Below are 19,985 nucleotides of genomic sequence, written 5' to 3' on the forward strand. Positions count from 1 at the left end.
TTTAAAGTTTTTCAGTAGCCCCACAAATTATTTTGTGGAGGAAAGAAATCTCTAAACATCATAAAATATGTTTTAATTTTTAGGAAAGTAGAACTCAACATTCACCTTTGAAAGGGGAGCCAAATGCCATACTGTAAGTTAATTTAACTTACATTTGCAAGTTATATTTAACTTAGTGGCATGTCAACCAACTATATTTTTATCAAATGTAAAGAGACATGGCTCATGACTGTGATGGAATTTTTGTTACAGATAATCACTTAACTGTGGGCAAAAGAACCTCTGATGAAAGAACTGTAAAAACAGCTTTGTAAAAATGGTAAACACCTAGGGGAATGGTAATTTAGCATCATTTACAGAGGAATGTTCTATTATCTGATAACCCCTTTCACTAAATACAAATGTAAAAAGTAATATTTACCAAGGAACAATTATTCACATTTCACCAATGTTTAGGCTTAACAAAATGATTTCTTTCAATGTTCTTTTTATATATGAAGCCCCCCCCATAGGCATTTAAAAAGCAATCAAGTTGACAAAATAATCATTTATATTTTTTTTTTTGCAAGGACATATTCCCTTTTAAAGTGAGACCACCTAGAAGGTATATAGACAAATTTGTCCCAGGAAAGTCAGCTGGGGAGTGTGCTGAGTGGCAGTTTCACTTCTCAACAAAGCATTGTTCATAACCTTGTTGATGTAATATAAAACCCTGAAGAGAGAAGTGTATCCGGAATGAAGGCTAACGTCACGAGTTTAGGGCAGTCTGGTCTGTCATGTGGCTGGGATTTTTAAAAGGAAGAGGAAGTTACATAATTCAGTAGAGCAAGTGGTCTGCAAGGGTCTGACTATTTTTGGTCTTCAGGGTGAGGTTAAATCTTTAGAAATAATAATACTAATTATGATAGTACTATTCATATTTCAGGGGCCTTTAAAATGACAAAATTCTCAGTGCTGAAAATTGAAAATGCATAGTAATTATTTGCTTCCTTACTTCTTCCTATGAGAAACATTATCAACCAGAAAGGTATCTAAGAGGCCTCCTTTTAAGTCAGAGCACTCACTGTACTTCAGGTTTCCACTGTACATGGAATACTAAAGGGATTTTAATGTACAGTCATATCTTTGGGTAGTCATACCCTACCAAAGTAATTCTTAGCATATATTCATACTTGTGAATCTGTTTTTACATCAAACAACTGAAAGTTCTTAAAAAAAATAAAAAGTAACATGTTCTGGAAAATAGCTATCAATACATTCATGTTATAGCTAATGTATGATCATAGTTTAATCTTAAACCAATGATATTTTGATCTTACTATGTTTTCATAAATATCATTCAAAGATAAATCATGTAGAGTGACGTGATTACATTTCTTGGTTAATTTCCCTCACTTCTTTTGCACTAATTTATACTTTAATTTCTTATCATTTTCACCTCCCAACCCCCAGAAGCAAGAATCCTTCACTATGTTCAAATTACTACTTTTTGAGGAATTCCCTGTGAGGGCCAGTGGCTAAGATTGCATGCTTTCACTGCTGAAGGCATAGGTTCAGTCCTTGGTCAGGGAATTAAGATCCTGCAAGCCACATGGCTCAGCCAAACAAACAAACAAACAAACCCAGATATGAAAACAAAGCAAGACAAAACACAACAGTTAACTATGACTTTTGGTGGAGACACTCATCCTCGAGTGTCTGTCACCCAGTTTTCTATGGGACTGTAGAGCCCATATCCCAGAGTCTCCCGTCAACATCATCTGTCAGCGCTTTGGGCCTCTCTGCAGTGCTGAAGCCTCTCTGTCATGGGAACCTTCTCATCCTATTTTCCTTTCTTCTTGTATTCTTATTAAGTGCAGCAAAATGCACATTTCCTCTGTCATTTACAGAGCTTCCATGGTGGCTCAGATGGTAAAGAATCAGCCTGCAATGCTGGAGACCTGGTTTCGATCCCTGGGTTGGGAAGATCCCCTGGAGAAAAGGCATGGCAACCCACTCCGGTATTCTTGCCCAGAGAATCCCCATGGACAGAGGAGCCTGGCAGGCTACAGTCCATGGGGTTGCAAAGTGTTGGACACAACTGAGTGACTAAGCACACAGCACATTTGTCACTTACTTCCTGACAAAGGCAGCTTGAAAGCGAAGCTTGTGGATTCTTGCTGGTATCAGAATGTCTTCATTCTATCACACAGGAATGATCTAGTTTGGCCCAGTTAGACATCACTTTCCTTTATCATTTTGAAGGCATTGTTCCATTGCTTTCTAGCTTCAGGCATTTCGGTTGAGAAGTCCAGTCTCTTCTGATTCTCAGTCATGGGTATATGACCTGTTTCTTCTTTCTGGGAATTTATAGGATCTTATCTTTAATGTTTCAAAATGTTGTGCTGTGGTGTCTTTCTGAAGATGAATTGTTCTGGTTCCCAGTGGTGGTGGTGGTGGTTTAGTTGCAAAGTTGTGTCCAACTCTTTGCAACCCCATGGACTGTAGCCTGCCAGGCTCCTCTGTCTGTGGAATTTTTCTGGCAAGAATACTGCAGTGGGTTTCCATGCCCTCCTCCAGGGGACCTTCCCAACCCAGGGATCAGACTCATGTCTCTGGCATTGGCAGGTGGATTCTTTACCACTGAGCCACCAGGGAAGCCCAAAAACAAAGATGGGGCTTGTTAACTGAGGGTCTACATTACAGAGTAATTAGGTTAACTGTAGGTATTTTTAGGTCTTTCCTCCTGAGTTTCTCCCAAGAGGAATCTCTCAATCAACTGCTTACCGGAGGGCATGGATGGCTTCAAGTCTGACTGTGGGTTTCCTTGAAGCCAATGGACAGATGGACGGCGGTGGGGGGGCGGGGTGCTGGGGGTTTCACTAGTTGGTATATAGATTTCCATTCCCTCTCCCTTCATTCACTACAGAGCAGGTCTTCAGTTTCTCCAGACTCAGGTAGTGGACACATCAAGATCTGTGTAATAAGATGTTGACAGGGCTGATTTCTTGTGGAGCCTCCAGGGGAGAATGTGTTCTTTATCTTTTCTGGAGTCTAGAGGCTGCCTACATGAGTCCTCTGACCCACAACCACATAGTTTCAATCTGTACTCTCTTCCTTGCATCATCTACTGCCAGCTTTGATCCTCTAGCCACCCCCTCACCCCACCAAAGGACCCTTGTGATTACAACAGACCCAAGTGGATAATACAGAAAGATCTCCCTATCTCAGAATGCTTAACCTAATCTGCAAAGTCCCTTTACCGTATAAGGTAACATATTTACAGGTGGGGGGCAGTTAGGACATGGGCATCTGTGGGGAGGGGTCATTATTCAGCATACCACCACTGGGAGCTCATGTCACTTCAACTTTAATAAAGGCAAAACCAGCCCTCTCATCTTCCCACCTTCTGAGTCAGCTCATCTTACTGTGCCACCTCAGCAAATGTACCCTACCTATTTGCTCATCTCACCAACAACTAAGTCTTCCTGATTTTCTTTATCCCAACATTTTTTGGGATTTCTCTGATTTTCTCCATCTCTTCTGTAGTTGCCATCAGAACTATTGCAATAGTGTGCTAGTGTGACTCTGCACGTTCCAGACTTATCCACACATCCTGTCCATCCTCAAGCAGTAAGCAGAGTAGTAGTCATTTAAAAGACCAAAGACCCTGATGCTGAGAAAGATCGAAGGCTGGAGAAGGGGACGACAGAGGACGAGATGGTTGGATGGCATAACCGACTCATTGGACTTGAGTTTCAGCAAACTCCAGGAGATAGTGAAGGACAGGGAGGTGTGGTGTGATGAAATCCATGGGGCTGCAAAGAGTCAGACATGGACACGACTGAGCATCTGAACAACAACAACAACAAACAACAACAACAAAATCATTTAAATGCAGATCTAATCACCTCTTTTCAGGAGCTTCTGAACATCCCTGCCTCCATCTCCAGCTTCATCATAAGCCATCCTTCTCTCCCTGTCATGTGATGGCCAAAATGGCCTTTCAGCTCCTGAAATGCATCAAGCTTCATTTTAACCGAAGTGCTTTTTCGATTGATCTTCTCTTTGCCTGAAACACTCCCTCCATTTGTCACTTGGCAAACTCTTACTCTTTGGCTTAAGACACATCTTCAAAGATGGCTTCTTTGAACTCTTAAGACTAATTTTTGTTCCCTTATATCTTTCCTTGACCTTTTTCTTTTCAAAATTTATTGATGTATAGATGATTTACAATGATGCATTAATTTCTAACCTACAGCAAAGTGATTCAGTTCAGTTCAGTTGCTCAGCTGTGTCTGACTCTTTGTGACCCCATGGACTGCAGCACGTCAGGTCTCCCTGTCCATCACCAACTCCCAGAGCTTACTCAAACTCATGTCCATTGAGTTGGTGATGCCATCCAACCATCTCATCCTTGTCCCCTTTTCCTCCTGCCCTCAATATTTCCCAGCATCAGGGTCGTTTCCAATGAGTCAGTTTTTCACATCAGGTGGCCAAAGTATTGGAGTTTCAGCTTCAGCATCAGTCCTTCTAATGAATATTCAGGACTGATTTCCTTTAGGATGGACTGGTTGGATCTCCTTGCAGTCCAAGGGACTCTCAAGAGTCTTCTCCAACACTCTAGTTCAAAAGCATCAGTTCTTCAGCTGGTTCCAAATTGAGAAAGGAGTACGTCAAGGCTGTATATTGTCACCCTGCTTATTTAACTTATATGCAGAGTATATCATGCAAAATACCAGGCTGGATGAAGCACAAGCTGGAATCAAGATTGCCGGGAGAAACACCCAATAACTTCAGATATGCAGATGATGCCACGCTTATGGCAGAAAGTGAAGAGGAACGAAAGAACCTCTTGATGAAAGTGAGAGAGGAGAGGAAAAAGTTGGCTTAAAACTCAACATTCAGAAAACTAAGATCATGGCATGCAGTCCCATCACTTCATGGCAAATAGATGAAGACACAATGGGAACAGTGAGAGACTTTATTTTTGGGGGGCTCCAAAATCACTGCCAATGGTGACTGCAGCCATGAAATTAAAAGACACTTGCTCTTTGGAAGAAAAACTATGACCATCCTAGACAGCATACTAAAAAGCAGAGACATTACTTTGCCAACAAAGGTTCATCTAGTCAAAGCTGTGGTTTTTCCAGTAGTCGTGGATGAATGTTAGAGTTGGACTATAAAGAAAGCTGAGCAAAGTGATTCAGTTGTACATAAATATATTTTTCATATTCTTTGCCTTTATCACAGGATATTGAATATACTTCCCTATGCTATACAGTAGGACCTTGTTGTTTATCATTCTGTATAAACCCTTGAGCTTTTTCTTAAACACTCATCACCACTTTATTTGTGTAATTATTAAATTTTAAATTAATTTTTTTACAACAGTTTTAGGTTTGCAGAAAAATTGAGCAAATAGCACAGATTGTTTTCATGTACTTCCATCACCCTAATCACAATTCACCCTTTTCCTAACCTCTAGAATTAGTGGTGACTGCAGTCATGAAATTAAAAGATGCTTGCTCCTTGGAAGAAAAGTTATGACCAACCTAGGCAGCATATTAAAAAGCAGAGACAGCATTTTGCCGACAAAGGTCTGTCTAGTCAAAGCTTTGGTTTTTCCAGTAGTCTTGTATGGATGTGAGAGTTGGACTGTAAAGAAAGCTGAGCACTGAAGAATTAATGCTTTTGAATTGTGGTGTTGGAGAAGACTCTTGAGAGTCCGTTGGACTGCAAGGAGATCCAACCAGTCCGTCCTAAAGGGAATCAGTCCCAAATATTCATTGGAAGGACTGATGCTGAAGCTGAAACTCCAATACTTTGGCCACCTGATGTGAAAAACTGACTCACTGGAAAAGACCCCGATGCTGGGAAAGATTGAAGGTGGGAGGAGAAGGGGACGACAGAGGATGGGATGGTTGGATGGCATCATTGACTCAATGGACATGAGTTTATGTAAGCTCTAGGAGCTGGCAATGGACAGGAAGCCTGGTGTGCTGCAGTCCATGGGATCACAAAGAGTTGGACGCAACTGAACTGAACTTAACTGAGTATTAGTATTGTACATCTGTCACAAATGATGGGTCACTACTCATACATTACTGCACATCAGTGTTCTTGGTCATTGTACAGCAAGTTCCATTCCATCAACAATTATTTGACACCAACTGGGTGTCCTACGGTTTCATTCAACCTGACACTAACTACCCAGGGTTATTGTCAGATCCTACAAGTCAAAGGACAAGATCTCTAACAAGACTGCAATCGCATCACACAAGAGCCCAAATTGCATCCTCATGATGTTGGCACTTCTGTCCAAGTGGTTACACATTCAGTGATTCCCACAGTGCACCTTCAAGTTTGGTACTTAGCTACTAGTCACTGGAAGCACTGTACTTTGGATTGTGGTTTTATTATAAAGTACACAAATAGATTGCCAAATAGAGAGATACATAGAGCAAGTCTGGAAGAGTCCCCAGGGCAGGAGGCTCTCGCTATGGACTTGGAGGTGCTTCACTTTCCTGGTACTTTGATATGTTCACTAACCAGGAAGCTCCATCAAGCCCTGGTATTTAGATTTTTTATTTGGGGTTTTGTTACATAGGTATGATGGGTAATATTACTGGCCCATAGATGAACTCACTCTTCAGCACCCTGCCCTTGCCAAAGGTTGGGGAGTGGTGCTGAAAGCACCAACCCTCTAATCTCAGGCTTGTTCTTTCTGGTGATCAGCTTCCATCATGAAGTTTTCTAGGGCTCCTCTTCCCCCAAACCCTGCTCCAACCAGGAGCCACCTTATTAGCATAACAAGGACACATTGGTCACTCATGAAATTCCAAGGGTTCTTAATGCTCCAATCACGAAACTGGGAATGAAGACTGAATATATATACATACATAATTATACTACCTGCTGTCCAGAATGTCATGGATCTATCATTACAGTAGCATACAGAATAGCTTCATCATCCTAAAAAGTCCCCTCTGCTTCACATATCTCATCCTTCTTATTTTCTTTTTTTTTTTTCATCCTTTTTATTTTCAAAACCACTGGCAATTGCTGATATTTTTTACTGCTTTTATCATTTTACTTTTTTTCCACAACATCATATAGTTGGAATCATATAGGATGTAACCATTTTAGATTATCTTCTTTCACATACAATGTGCATTTAAGTGCTTCCCAGGTGGCTCAGGGGTAAAGAACCTGTCTGCCAATGCAGGAGACCTGGGTTTGATCCCTGGATCAGGAAGACCCCCTGGTGAAGGAAAGGGCAACATGCATTTAAGATTCCTCCCTATTCTCCATGGCTTGGTAGTTCATTTTCATTTTATTGCTGAATAATATTTCATTTATGGATGTAGCATGGTTTATGTATTCCTTTACCTATTGAAAGATATCACACTTGCTTCTAATTTTGGATGATTATGAATAAAGCTTCTATGAATATTCCTGTGCAGAGTTTTGTGTGGTTTTAAGCTCATTTGAGCAAATATCCATGAGCATGATAATTGGCTGATATGTTGAGAATATGTTGAGCTTTGTGAGAACTTCCAAATTGCCTTCCAAAGTGGTTGTACCATTTTGCGTTCCCATCAGCAGTGGATGAGAGTTCCTGTTGCTCCACATCCTCATTGGGATTTAGCATTGTCAGTGTTGTGGATTGTAGCCATTCTAGAAAGGTGTATAGTAGTGTATTTCAAAATGTTGCTTTAATTTGCAGTTCCCTAATGTCATGCTGTTGACCCTCTTTTCATACACTCAGTTGCTATCTGTGTATCATCTATGGTGAAGTGTCTGTTCAGTTCTTTTGCCCAGTTTTAAACTGGGCTCTTATTGTTGAAGTTTAGGTGTTCTTTAAATATTTTAGATGCAAATCTTTGATTAGATGTGTAATCAAATTTTTAAATTTGCAAACATCTTCTCTGTGGTTTGTCTTTTCATTGTCTATAAGAGCTTCCCTGGTGACTCAGATGGTAAAGAATCTGTCTGCAATGCAGGAGACCTGGGTTCAATCCCTGGGTCAAGAAGATCCCCTGGAGAAGGAAATGGCAACCCATCCCAGTATTCTTGTCTGGAGAATTCCATGGACAGAGGAGCCTGGCAGGCTACAGTCCATGGGATAGCATAGAGTTGGTGTCTTTTAATTCTCTAAACACTGTCTTTCACAAAGAAGAATTTTTGAATTTTAATGAAGTCTAACTTATTAATTTCTTCTGTCGTGGGTTGTGCTTTTGATGTTGTATATAAAAACTTATGACCAAACCAAAGGTCACCTAGATTTTCCCCTATGTTATCTTCCAGAAGCTTTATTGTTTTGAGTTATAATTGTAGATCTATGGTCTATTTCAAGTTAATTTTTGTGAAAGGTGTAAAGTCTCGTCTAGATTACTTTTTTGTATGTGAAAATCCGGTTGCCCCAGTACCGTCTGTTGAAAAGACTACCCTTTGTCTGTTGAATACCTTTGCTCCTTTGTTAAAGACCCATTGGATGTACTTGTGTGAGTCTGTTTCTGGGTTCTGTATTCTGTTCCATTGATCTACATTTTCAGTCTTTTGCCCTTACCATACTGCCTCGATTACTGTTGTTGTTGTTCAGTTGCTAAGTCGTGTCCAACTTTTTGTGACACCATGGACAGCAGCATGCCAGGCTTCTCTGTCCTCATGATCTCCCGGAGTTTGCTCAAATTCATGACCACTGAGTTAGTGATACCATCTAACCATCTCATCCTCTGTCTTCCCCTTCTCCTCCTGCCCTCCAACTTTCCCAGCATCAGGGACTTTTCCAATGAGTCATCTCTTTGCATCAGGTGGAGAAAGTATTGGCACTTTAGCATCAATCCTTTCAGCGAATATTCGGGGTTGATTTCCTTTAGGATTGACTCGTTTGATCTCCTTGCTGTCCAAGGGACTCTGAAGAGTCTTCTCCAGCACCACAGTATTAAAACATCAATTTTTCGGTGCTCAGCCTTCTTTATGGTCCACCTCTCACATCCATACCTGACTACATGATTATTGTAGCTTTATAATACATTTTGATGTTGGCACACACAAGCCTGCAACTTTGTTGTTGTTCTTCCATTTTAGGTTGGTTCTTCTGAGACTTTTGTCTTCCCAAAGAAACTTCTAGATCATTTTCTTGATGTTCAAAAAATACCTTGTTGGGATTTTGACTGAGATTTTGTCAAATCTATTCACTTGGGTAAAACTGATGTCTTGACAATAGGGATTCTTCCTACTCATGAATACAGACTTTCTTTCCATTTATTTGTATCTTCTTTGATTCCTTTCATTATAATTTTAGCTTTTTCCATATGGATTTTTTATGTATTTTGTTAGTTATATCTAAGTATTGTTTCATTCTTTGTGCTGAGTGATATTGTGTCTTTAATTTCAAATTCCAGTTGTTTATTGCTATCACATAGGAAAACAATTGGCTCTTGTATGTTAACCTTGACTCCTGCAACCCTGCTGTAATTGCTTATTAGTTTTAGGTTTTTTTGTGTGTGTGGGGGGTCAGTTCTTTGGGAGTTTCTGAGTAACTATGTCACCTGTGAACAAAAGCAATTTTATTTCTTTCTTCCCGTTGCAGTTGTTTTTACATGTCTGTTAGATCGACAACTCTCTGAAGTCTTAAGTTTTCATCTTATTGTCATCTCTTTTATGCTCAGATTTTTATTTAACCATAGGTTAACTTATCATGGCACTAAACAATTTAACTAGAAATACAGTGCTTCTAAGTTAATGCTCTTTTCTCAAGTACTGCTGCTCCATGGTAAGTATGGAAAACGTAGGTAAAATGTGCCTCAGTGTCTTTGCCCGCTAAAGAAGATGGTGTATCTACCTTTGATGTAAGCACAAATTAAGACTACTGTATACCTTATGTTCTTAGGACAGTTCCTAATAGTTTTTCAGTTTTTGGTTAGGATACAGGTATTAGTGCACCACGACACATAACCTTCAACAACCAGCAAACTTAGATCAGATAGACGAAGAGTAGTAAAAACCAAAGAGAAAAGTTGTAGCGGGAAGGCAGGAGTCCAGAAGGGTTAGTGGGAGGAATGTTTAACAGCCTGTGAGTGTGGTGGAAGTCTAAGGCTGGCCAGGAGATCGCCGAACGACAGGTTCTCAGGACTTTGTGTTGGAGGCGATGGGAACCAAATGAGCATGTGCGCAGGTGAACAGCAGTAGGCGGGTGGCACAGGGCCGAAGTGCAGGACCTGTGGGGAGAGAAGAGCAGGTGGGCTAGAGCGGCAGGAGGTGAGAGCCGCCCCCCCGCCCTGTTACCATGGGGACCGGGTCACCTGACCGGGCGCCGCGCGCCTGCGCGGGCGGAAGGCGGGGGCGGCGCGGTGACGCGCGGCGCGGGCGGTCCTCGGGTGCGCGCCGCCCTCCTCCCTCTGGGTTTCAGAAGTCCGAGCCAGTGACCGGCGGCGGAGAGCGGGTTTCAGCGGCCTTGGTGAGCAGCCCTGGGGGGGGACGGGGGACGGTCGCGCGGCGTCCCGGGCGCGGGGACGAGGAGCGGGAAACCTGGGGGACTCGGGGCCGCAGGGCGGAGGGCATTTCGGCGGCGGCCTTTCCTCAGTGGGCTCCGCTCCGCGCCCCTCGCGGCGCCCAGCCGGGCTGGGGGTGTAAGTTTGCGCGACGGCGCCCCCCCCTACCCACCCGCGGCCTTGCGGGTTTCGGGGTCCCCGTCCGGAGAGGGGGGCGCGGAGGGAGCCTGAGGCCCGGCCGGGGACGTTGCAGGCAGCCCCCCGTCCGCCGCGACTCTTTTTTGTTCGTGTGGGGTGGGCCCGGGGCCGGCACGGGGGCAGCCGCCGGCTCTGGTCCCGGTGCCGCGATCCCGGTGTGCGGAGTCGCCCTCGGCGGCGGCCGCGTCCGAACGTCCGGAGTTGGCGGGAGGTGTTGTTCGGCTCGCGCAGCCTTGACTTTCTGCAAGGGGGTGGGGAGGCTGCTCGCGACGCTGGTTTGTGGAGAAGTTGGAGGAAAGGGAGGAGAGCTCCCGGCCGGGTGAGCGCGGGAGGAAACGTTCCCGGAGGGCTCGCCTTTCGGAGCCTTCCGAGCTTTCCTTCCAGGATTTCCCTGTAATAACGGGAAGGCGGAGACTTACAGCTACGGAAAGTTACCCCTTTCACCAAAACGGGTTTATTTCATTGTGGAGTCTTGTGTGATGCCGATTTTTTTTTTTTACCCACCAATGAAAAAAAAAGAAAGAAACGTCCAGGTTTATCTAGTCTGTGTTGTGTATGTGGTCTGCACACATTTATTGTTATTTTTAATATCATGTACATTTACTGTTATTTTAAATATCGTGTGCACTTCCTAGAAAGTACGTTTGGTTTACCAAACTCATAACATCCAGTTGTTTCGAAGAAAAAACTCCTGACTAAAAAGGAAAATTACATGGAAGAAGAGCCACAGGCTGGTTAGCTGTATCTCAAATGTATATAAATGGTCAGTTTAAAGTTTGTTCTTTTAAGTTTCTCTGTTTGAGGTTGAGGGCAAACAGTAAAAATGTATGTTTTCATTTGCTTTCTGTTCTGTTCTTACAACTAAGTTGCTGTTCTGTTACAACTTAGTTCTACAAACTTTTGTTCTTTAAATGGTACGTAAACATTATAAATCAGATTGTGCTACAAAATAAAAATAAGGGAATGTCTTTCAATAGGTTCAGGAAATAGACATCCTGTCATAATCCATATTTAACTTTGGCAGCATTACTTTTTCGTTATGTTTGGGCATTTTAAGAAAGGATGTAAAAATCATAACTAAAAGAGGAAGCATTTACTAATAGTTGGCGGTTGAACCTACTTTTCAATAAACAGTTCCCTAAATTGAGCATGACTCAACTATATTTTTTCCTGTTTTTGCCGGATTTAGGCACTTTTGGATAGCAAATGCCAAAAGTCTCTAAAAAGATTCCCATCCCTGCAACTGTTACATGTAGTAGTAGCTATATTCACAATTACTAATTTGTTTCCAAGTGCTGTCGAGATTTTTTGTGTATTTATTTAGTCTTTGAGGAAGTAATCAGTTAACGTGACTCAACATTTAAGTAAAGAGAAACAGGGTACACAGTGTGTTCCCTTCCTTCAAGGTCCTCTAGCCAGCCATGTTCTCTTACTGTAGGAAACAGCTGTTTTGCATTTCTTAGGTATCTTTATAGGGATATTTTATACGCTCAGTTCAGTTGCTCAGTCGTGTCCGACTCTTTGCGACCCCATGTTGCGTTTTACACCTTACAAATAAATAAATATATTTTCCCCTTCTGTTACTTTTCTTTAATTGAGGTAAAGGACACGACTTAGTGACTAAACAGCAATCATCAAAAGTGCGTGTAAACATTACCATCTTAACCATTTTTAAGTGTACAGTTCAGAGGTATTAAATATACTGACGTTGTCGTGCAACCATCACCACCGTCCTTTCCCTTAGCTCTTTTCATCTTGTTCTCATTAAACAGTAATGCCCCATTCTCTCTTTGTCCCAGCCCCTGGCAACCATTTTGATACTGTGTGTCTCTTATAATTTTGACTAGTGCAACGATCTCATGTAAGTGGGATCAGAGTGTTTGTCTTTTCTGTATGTGGCTTGTTTCACTTAGTGTAATGTTTTCAAGGTTCATCCATGTTGTATATTGCAGAATCTCCTTCCATTTTAAGGCAGGATAAAATTCCATTGTGTGTGTACGCATACATATATACACACAGTTACACCACATTTTGCTTATCCATTCATCTGTTAATGGACACTTGGGTTGCTTCCACGGTTGAGCTAATGTGGGGGGCGGGGGAGGGGGGGGACTCCTATACTGTTTTTTTGTAGCACCTGTACCCAGGACACACAGTAGTAAAGAATCTGCCTGCCAATGCGGGAGACATGGGTTTGATCCCTGGGTCGGGAAGATCCCCTGGAGTAAGGAACTGGCAACCGACTCCAGTATTCTTGCTGGAAAATCCCATGGACAGAGGAGCCTGGTGGGCTCCTACAGTCCGTGGGGTTGCAAAGAGTCAGACATGACTGAGCAGTTGAACACGCACATGTGAACACACACCATTTTGCATTCCCACAAACAGTGAATTAAGAGTTCTAAAATTTCCACATCCTCACCAAAACTTGTTTGGGTTTTTTTGGTAGTTGTCACTCTTGTGGATGTGAGGTGGTATCTCATAGTTTTGATTTGCATTTCTGTGATGTTGAGCATCCTTTCATGTGATTGTTGGCTCTTCCTCTATGTTCTTTGGAGGAATGATTATTCATGTTCTTTGCCAGTTTGTTTTTGTTGTTTTAGGACTTCTCTGAATATTCTGTATATTAGTTCCTTATCAGATATGATTTACAAATATTTTCCCTCATTCAGTGAGTTGCCTTTTTATGTTATTGATAACGTTCTTTGATGCAAAAAGTTTTTTAGTTTTCATGAAGTCCAGTATGTCTGTTTTTTCTTTTGTGACTGGTGCCTTTGGTGTCATGTCCAAGAAATAATTTTCAAATTGAATGCAGGAATGTTTTGTCCCATGTTTTCTTCTAAGAGTTTTATTGTTTTAGGTCTTATGTGTAGATCTTTGATCCATTTTGAGTTAATTTATATATATATATATAAATTATATATATATTTATATGGTGTTAGTTAAGGATCTAGCATCATTCTTCTGTGTGTGGTTATCCAATTTCCCCAGTGCCATTTGTTGTAAAGATTGTCTGTTTCCGCTGAATGGTCTTTAGACCCTTGTCAGAGATCATTTGACCATGTATATGAGGGTTTATTTTAGGCTGTCTCTTCCATTGGTCTGTGTTTGTCTTTGTGCCAATACTATACCATTTTGAATACCATAGCTTTATAAGTAAGTTTTGACATAAGGACATGCGAGTTCTCCAGTTTTGTTTGTACAATTGTTTTTAATTTCTTTCAGCAGTGTTTTGTGGTTTTCATTGTACAAGTGTTTTACTTCCTTGATTAAATAAATTCCTAAGTAGTTTATTCTTTTTGATGCCCTTGAAAATGGAATTGTCTTTGTGTGTTTTCCTGATGGCTCACTATTTATGTGTAGAATTGCAATTGATTTTTGTGCACTGACTATCCTGTTTCATTGGTGAATTTGTTAGTTCTAATGCTTTTTTGTGGCGTCTTTAAGGTTTGCTAAACTCTAAGCATACAAGATCATATCTGAAAATGTAGATAATTTTACTTCTTTTCAGAGAAGGAAATGGCAACCCACTCCAGTATCCTTGCCTGGAAAGTCTCATGGACACAGGAGCCTGGTGGGCTGCAGTCCATTGGGTCACAAAGAGTTCGGCACGACTGAAGGACTAACACTTAACACTTACTTCTTTTCTAATCTGGATATCTTTTATTTCTTTTTCTTACCTAATTGCTCTGGCTAGAACTTCAGTATTGTGTGTGGAGGAGCAGTGTTGAAACTGGATATTCTTGCCTTGTTCATGATCCCAGAGGAAAAATAATTAGTCTTTCACCTTTGAGTATGACATTTGCTGTGGGTTTTGCACTATATGGCTTTTATTATGTGGCCCTTGCTTCTTTCTATGCCTGTTGTGTCTTTATCATAAAAGGTGATGAATTTTGTCAAATGCTTTTTGTATATCAATGAGATGATTGTGTTTTTTTTTCCACTTCATTTTGTTGATATGATGTATTGCTTTGAACAGTCCTTATATGTTGAACTAAGTTTCTCCCAATAATAAATCCCATTTGTTAATATGCTGTTGAGTTCTGTTTGTTAGTATTTTGTTGAGGATCGCATCAGTGTTCATAAGGGATATCGGTTTCTAGTTGTCTGACTTTGGTATCAGAGTATGTTCTCATAGAATGAAAGTGTTCCTTCTTCAACTTTTTAGCAAAATTTTGAGGATTGGTATAGTTCTCTTATATATTTAGTAGAGTTCACCAAAGGCGCCATCAGATCTAGGGTTTTTCTTTGTTTAGAGGTTTTTGACTACTGATTCAATCTCTTTACTAGTTACTGGGCCTATTCAGATTTTCTGTTTCCTTGTGATTCTTAGTAGGTTTTGTGTTTCTAGGAATTTGTCCATTTCATCTAGGTTATCCAGTTTTTCAGTGTCCATTTGTTCATAGTGCACTCTTTATATAGTCTGTTTTATTACTGTAGAAACAGTGGTAACATTCCCACTTTCCTTTTAGCATATTTTTTTTCCTTAGTCCATTTAGCTAAAGGTTTGTCAATTTTGTTGATCTTTTTGTAGAACCAAATTTAGGTTTCAGTAATTTTTTTTTTCTGTTCTCTATTTCATTTATCTCTGTCTCATCTCTGCTACTTCTGCTAGCTTTGGGTTTCGTTTGTGTTTTCTTTTTGGTTGTTTATTCCCCCTTATTTTATCACTAACTTGAGCATAGTTTATATACTGGCCTAAATAGTGCTGTATTTTTTCCAGTTAGTGATAATATTTTGGATCTCTTTGACTATCTTGTCTGTGTAGTACTTCCTCCTTTGTTTCAAGAATTTTGCTATTATAGTTGGTGCTTCAGGGAATAAAATTCTACATGTGTTGCTTTTTGTATGCACATAAGGAAATGGCAACCCACTCCAATATTCGTGCCTGGAGAATCCCATGGATGGAGGAGCCTGGTAGGCTACAGTCCACGGGGTCGTAAAGAGTCGGACACGACTGAGCGACTTCACATTCACACATATTTATAGACTAAAACCTGAAGTGGTATTCGGGTTGGAGAGTATCTGCATTTACAGTTTTGGTAGATACTGCAAACTCACTCTTTATGGAAATTGTACTAGTTTACACTTGTACCAGTAATATATCTGTTTCTCAAAGCCTCATTACCAGAGAGCATTGTCAAACTTTGTATTTTTGTCAGTTCAGTGGGTGGGAAATGGGTAAAAAGAAGTTATTGTATTTAGAGTAGATGTCGTATGACCATATTTCTCAATGGCTTATCATCACAATCTCCCTGGATATTTATTGAAAGAAGAATTGCTGAATTCCTAAGCCCTTTCATGAAATCTGTGTCTGTATTTTTAACTAGTGCTCAAATACTTCTGATTTGGTGATTTGCCAGGTTTAGAAACATAGCTGTGGAAAACTGTTCAGGACTTTGTATCAAAGTGTGTTCTTTGACACCATCTGGAATCATCTTGATTGTATGATTCATTGTATGAATCAACTTGAGCATAAGAACCCCAAAACCTTATTCTAAATTTTTGTAGCATTTAAAGGTATATGTAGATGAAATGGGCATTGTCTTTGAGGACAACTAATTGCTCATCAGCTGTCATCCATAAAGTTGAGAGATAACCCATTATATAAGTACTCTTTCAGATTTCAGTCACATCTCTAATACAGCTTATTATTGCATTTAATTCTTCCTGCAGTTGGTTGTCACAACACACTACTGGTTTTAGATTTCATATCCATCTCTAATAGGTTCTAACATTACTGTCTGGTAATTTTTGTACCTGCTTTGTCCAAAAGCAATATTTTTTATGGGGATGACAATTTATATTTGCAGAGAATTTTTGTGTGTGGAATTTTGTGGGGATGACCATCTATTTCTTTATTTTCAGAGAATTTTCACTTATACTTTTATAAACACCAATTAGAATAGTCAGTGCAACAAAGTTTTAAAAATTTCTCTACCTTGCTGTTTGTAAGGCGCATGCAGAGAAAAAGAGACTGAGCCAGGCAGTCAGGCAAGAGAAGGAAATTTTTTAGAGGGAAAACGAGAGGGTGACTGGCCTTTAAGGAGATCCAGTGTCCTCCCTTTCTGATGGGGTCTTTCTTACACCCCGCCAATGAAAAGTTCTCTGAAGGGGTGGTTAATTTTTAGCCTGTAGCTGAGTCCTGCGGTCATGTAGCTGGAGGTCTGGAATCCAGTAGTCTCGTAGCCATGAGTAGGTAGGCACCAATTCCTTCCTCCTCCCCTTATTAAGAAAGAATAAAAGTCTTGAAGTAGACCTTCTGAGAAAAAAAATCTTAATTTTAAATTGTATCAATTGGACCCTGATACAGAGGGTTAAAGGGCAAATTTCTGGACTCTGTTTCAGATTACTGTTTCCGTTTCTGGGTCTAGGACTCAATCTCTGTTATTAACGTGATTTCCAGATTATCCTTATGGATTTAAAAGTTGAAGATGATAGGGCTCATATGGGGTCTCATTGATAAGATGGCTCAGTATGTCTACCTCGCAAACAAGGAATAAAATCATGGTGATCCGTGAGATTAACCAAATTGCCCAAATGGCATTCTGTTTTCTCACTGGCACCTATCTTCTCAAAGCTGTGAGACCACCAGATTCCAGACCTCTGGCTACGTGACCACAGGGCTCAACTACAGGCTAAAAATTAACCATCCCTTCAGAGAATTTTTCATTGGTGGGGTATAAGAAGGACCCCATCAGAAGGGGAGGACGCTGGTTCTCCTTAAGAGCCAGTCACCCTCTCTTTTTCCTCTAATACATTTCCCTTTTGCTGCCTGACTGCTCGGCTTGCTCTATTTTTCTCTGCACCCGCCTTAAAGAAGACACGATGTTTGAGAATCTTAAGCAGGTTTTTTACTATGGTAGTACTTTGCGTTAGTACTATAGAGCATTTCAATTGTTTCCTGTGCTGTGAGGTGATGCTTCCTTGTGGTTTTGATTTGCATTTCACTGATGGTGTTGGACACCTTTTCATGTATCTGTTGGTTGTCTGTCTTTGTAAAAATGTCTGTTCAGCTCCTCTGCCCAGTTTTTAATTGGATTCAGTGTACAGATCTTTCAGCTCCTTATTTAAATTGATTCCTCTCTTTGATGCAATTGTAAGTGGAATTGTTTTCTTAATTTTTCTTTCTGATAGTGTATTTTTAGTTTATAGAAATGCAACAGTTTTGTGTATTGATTTTGTATCTTGCAGCTTTACTGATTTTTTTAGTTCTAATAGTTCTTTGGTGAATCTTCGGTTTTCTTCAAATTCATAACGTGTCACTTGTAAATAGTAACAGTTTTACTTCTTCCCTTCCTTTTGGAAGGGTGCCTTTTCTATCTTTTGCTTGCCTAGTTGTTCTGGCTAGGACTTCTAGTAGTGTATTGAATAAAAGTGGCAGGGTGGGATTCTTGTCACTGCATTTTACACCCCCCCCCCCACTCTGTTTATGCTGTTGATGTCACGGTTTCCTTTTATCTGTGTTGCCCTTAACAGTGAGTGTAGTTATAGGTGTTTGTTTTTTTCACTTTTGTCTTCAGTGAGTATTCTAGCTTTATAAGAAATTAGTCCACCATCTTTATAGCTTTTGGCTATTCTAAATTTTCTATATTTACTTTTACCATTGGGATTTAAACTTTGTTTTCCTGTTACTGATTAGCACCTTTTTGTTTCAACTTAAATCTCTTTAAAATTTCTCTTGAGGCTGGTCTAGTGGTGATAAACTCCATTATTTGCTTGTCTGGGAAATTATTTACCTCACCTCCAAATCTGAAGGACTTTTCTGGGTAGAGTATTCTTTCAGCTGTTAGTCCCTTCTGTCCTGGAGTTTCTGCTGGAATGTGCTTAGAGTCTTTTGGGGGTTCTCTTGTGCATAACAAGTTGTTCTCTTGTTAGTTTTTAAGATTCTTTCCTCGTCTTGATGTTTGAGTTATAACATGTCATGGTGTGGGTGTCTTCATTTATTTTTGGAACTCCCTGAGTTTCCTATTTCAAATCCTGAAAGATGATGCTGAGAAAGTGCTGCACTCAATAGGCCAGCAAATTTGGAAAACTCAGCAGTGGCCACAGGACTGGAAAAGGTCAGTTTTCATTCCAATCCCTAAGAATGCTCAAACTATTGCACAATTGCACTCATCTCACACGCTAGTAAAGTAATGCTCAAAATTCTCCAAGCCAGGCTTCAGCAATACATGAACCGTGAACTTCTAGATGTTCAAGCTGGTTTTAGAAAAGGCAGAGGAACCAGAGCTCAAACTGCCAACATCTGCTGGATCATTGGAAAAGCAAGAGAGTTCCAGAAAAACATCTATTTCTGCTTTATTGACTATATCAAAGCCTTTGACTGTGTGGATTGCAATAAACTGGAAAATTCTGAAAGAGATGGGAATACCAGGCCACCTGACCTGCCTCTTGAGAAACCTGTATGCAGGTCAAGAAGCAACAGATAGAACTGGACATGGAACAACAGACTGGTTCCAAATAGGAAAAGGAGTACCTCAAGGCTGTATATTGTCACCCTACTTATTTAACTTACATGCAGAGTACGTCATGAGAAACGCTGGGCTGGATGAAGCACAAGCTGGAATCAAGATTGCCAGGAGAAATATCAATAACCTCAGATATGCAGATGACACCACCCTTATGGCAGAAAGTGAAAGAAAGAAAGTGAAGTCACTCAAGTCTTGTCCAACTCTTTGTGACCCCGTGGACTGTAGCCTGCCAGGCTCCTCTGTCCATGGGATTCTCCAGGCAAGAATACTGGAGTGGGTTGCCATTTCCTTCTCCAGGGGATCTTCCCAACCCAGGAATCAAACCCGCGTCTCCCGCATTGCAGGCAGACGCTTTATCCTCTGAGCCACCGGCAGAAAGTGAAGAGGAACTAAAAAGCCCCTTGATGAAAGTGAAAGAGGAGAGTGAAAAAGTTGACTTAAAGCTCAACATTCAGAAAACTAAGATCATGGCATCTGGTCCCATCACTTCATGGGAAATAGATGGGGAAAAAGTGGAAACAGTGTCAGATTTTTTGGGGGGGGGCTCCAAAATCACTGCAGATGGCGATTGCAGCCGTGAAATTAAAAGATGCTTACTCCTTGGAAGTAAAGTTATGACCAACCTAGACAACATATTAAAAAGCAGAGACATTACTTTGCCAACAAAGGTCCATCTAGTCAAGGCTATGGTTTTTCCAGTGGTCATGTATGGATGTAAGACTTGGACTGTGAAGAAAGCTGAGCGCCGAAAAATCGATGCTTTTGAACTGTGGTGTTGGAGGTGACTCTTGAGAGTCCCTTGGACTGCAAGGAGATCCAACCAGTCCATCCTAAAGGA

General features: G+C 40.8%; 1 protein-coding gene across 1 annotated transcript in view; it reads left to right on the forward strand.

Moving 5' to 3' along the window:
• The first annotated feature begins 10,296 nt into the window (after positions 1 to 10,296).
• The window catches only part of LOC122450846 (syndecan binding protein), a 32,738-nt gene continuing 23,049 nt past the window's right edge, over positions 10,297 to 19,985 (forward strand). The window contains exon 1 of the mRNA XM_043483145.1: positions 10,297 to 10,444. The gene's annotated coding sequence lies outside the window, so the exon portion shown is untranslated. The remainder of the gene's footprint in view (positions 10,445 to 19,985) is intronic.

The sequence above is a fragment of the Cervus canadensis genome, chromosome 12, assembly GCF_019320065.1.
Source record: "Cervus canadensis isolate Bull #8, Minnesota chromosome 12, ASM1932006v1, whole genome shotgun sequence".
Taxonomy (NCBI): Eukaryota; Metazoa; Chordata; class Mammalia; order Artiodactyla; family Cervidae; genus Cervus; species Cervus canadensis.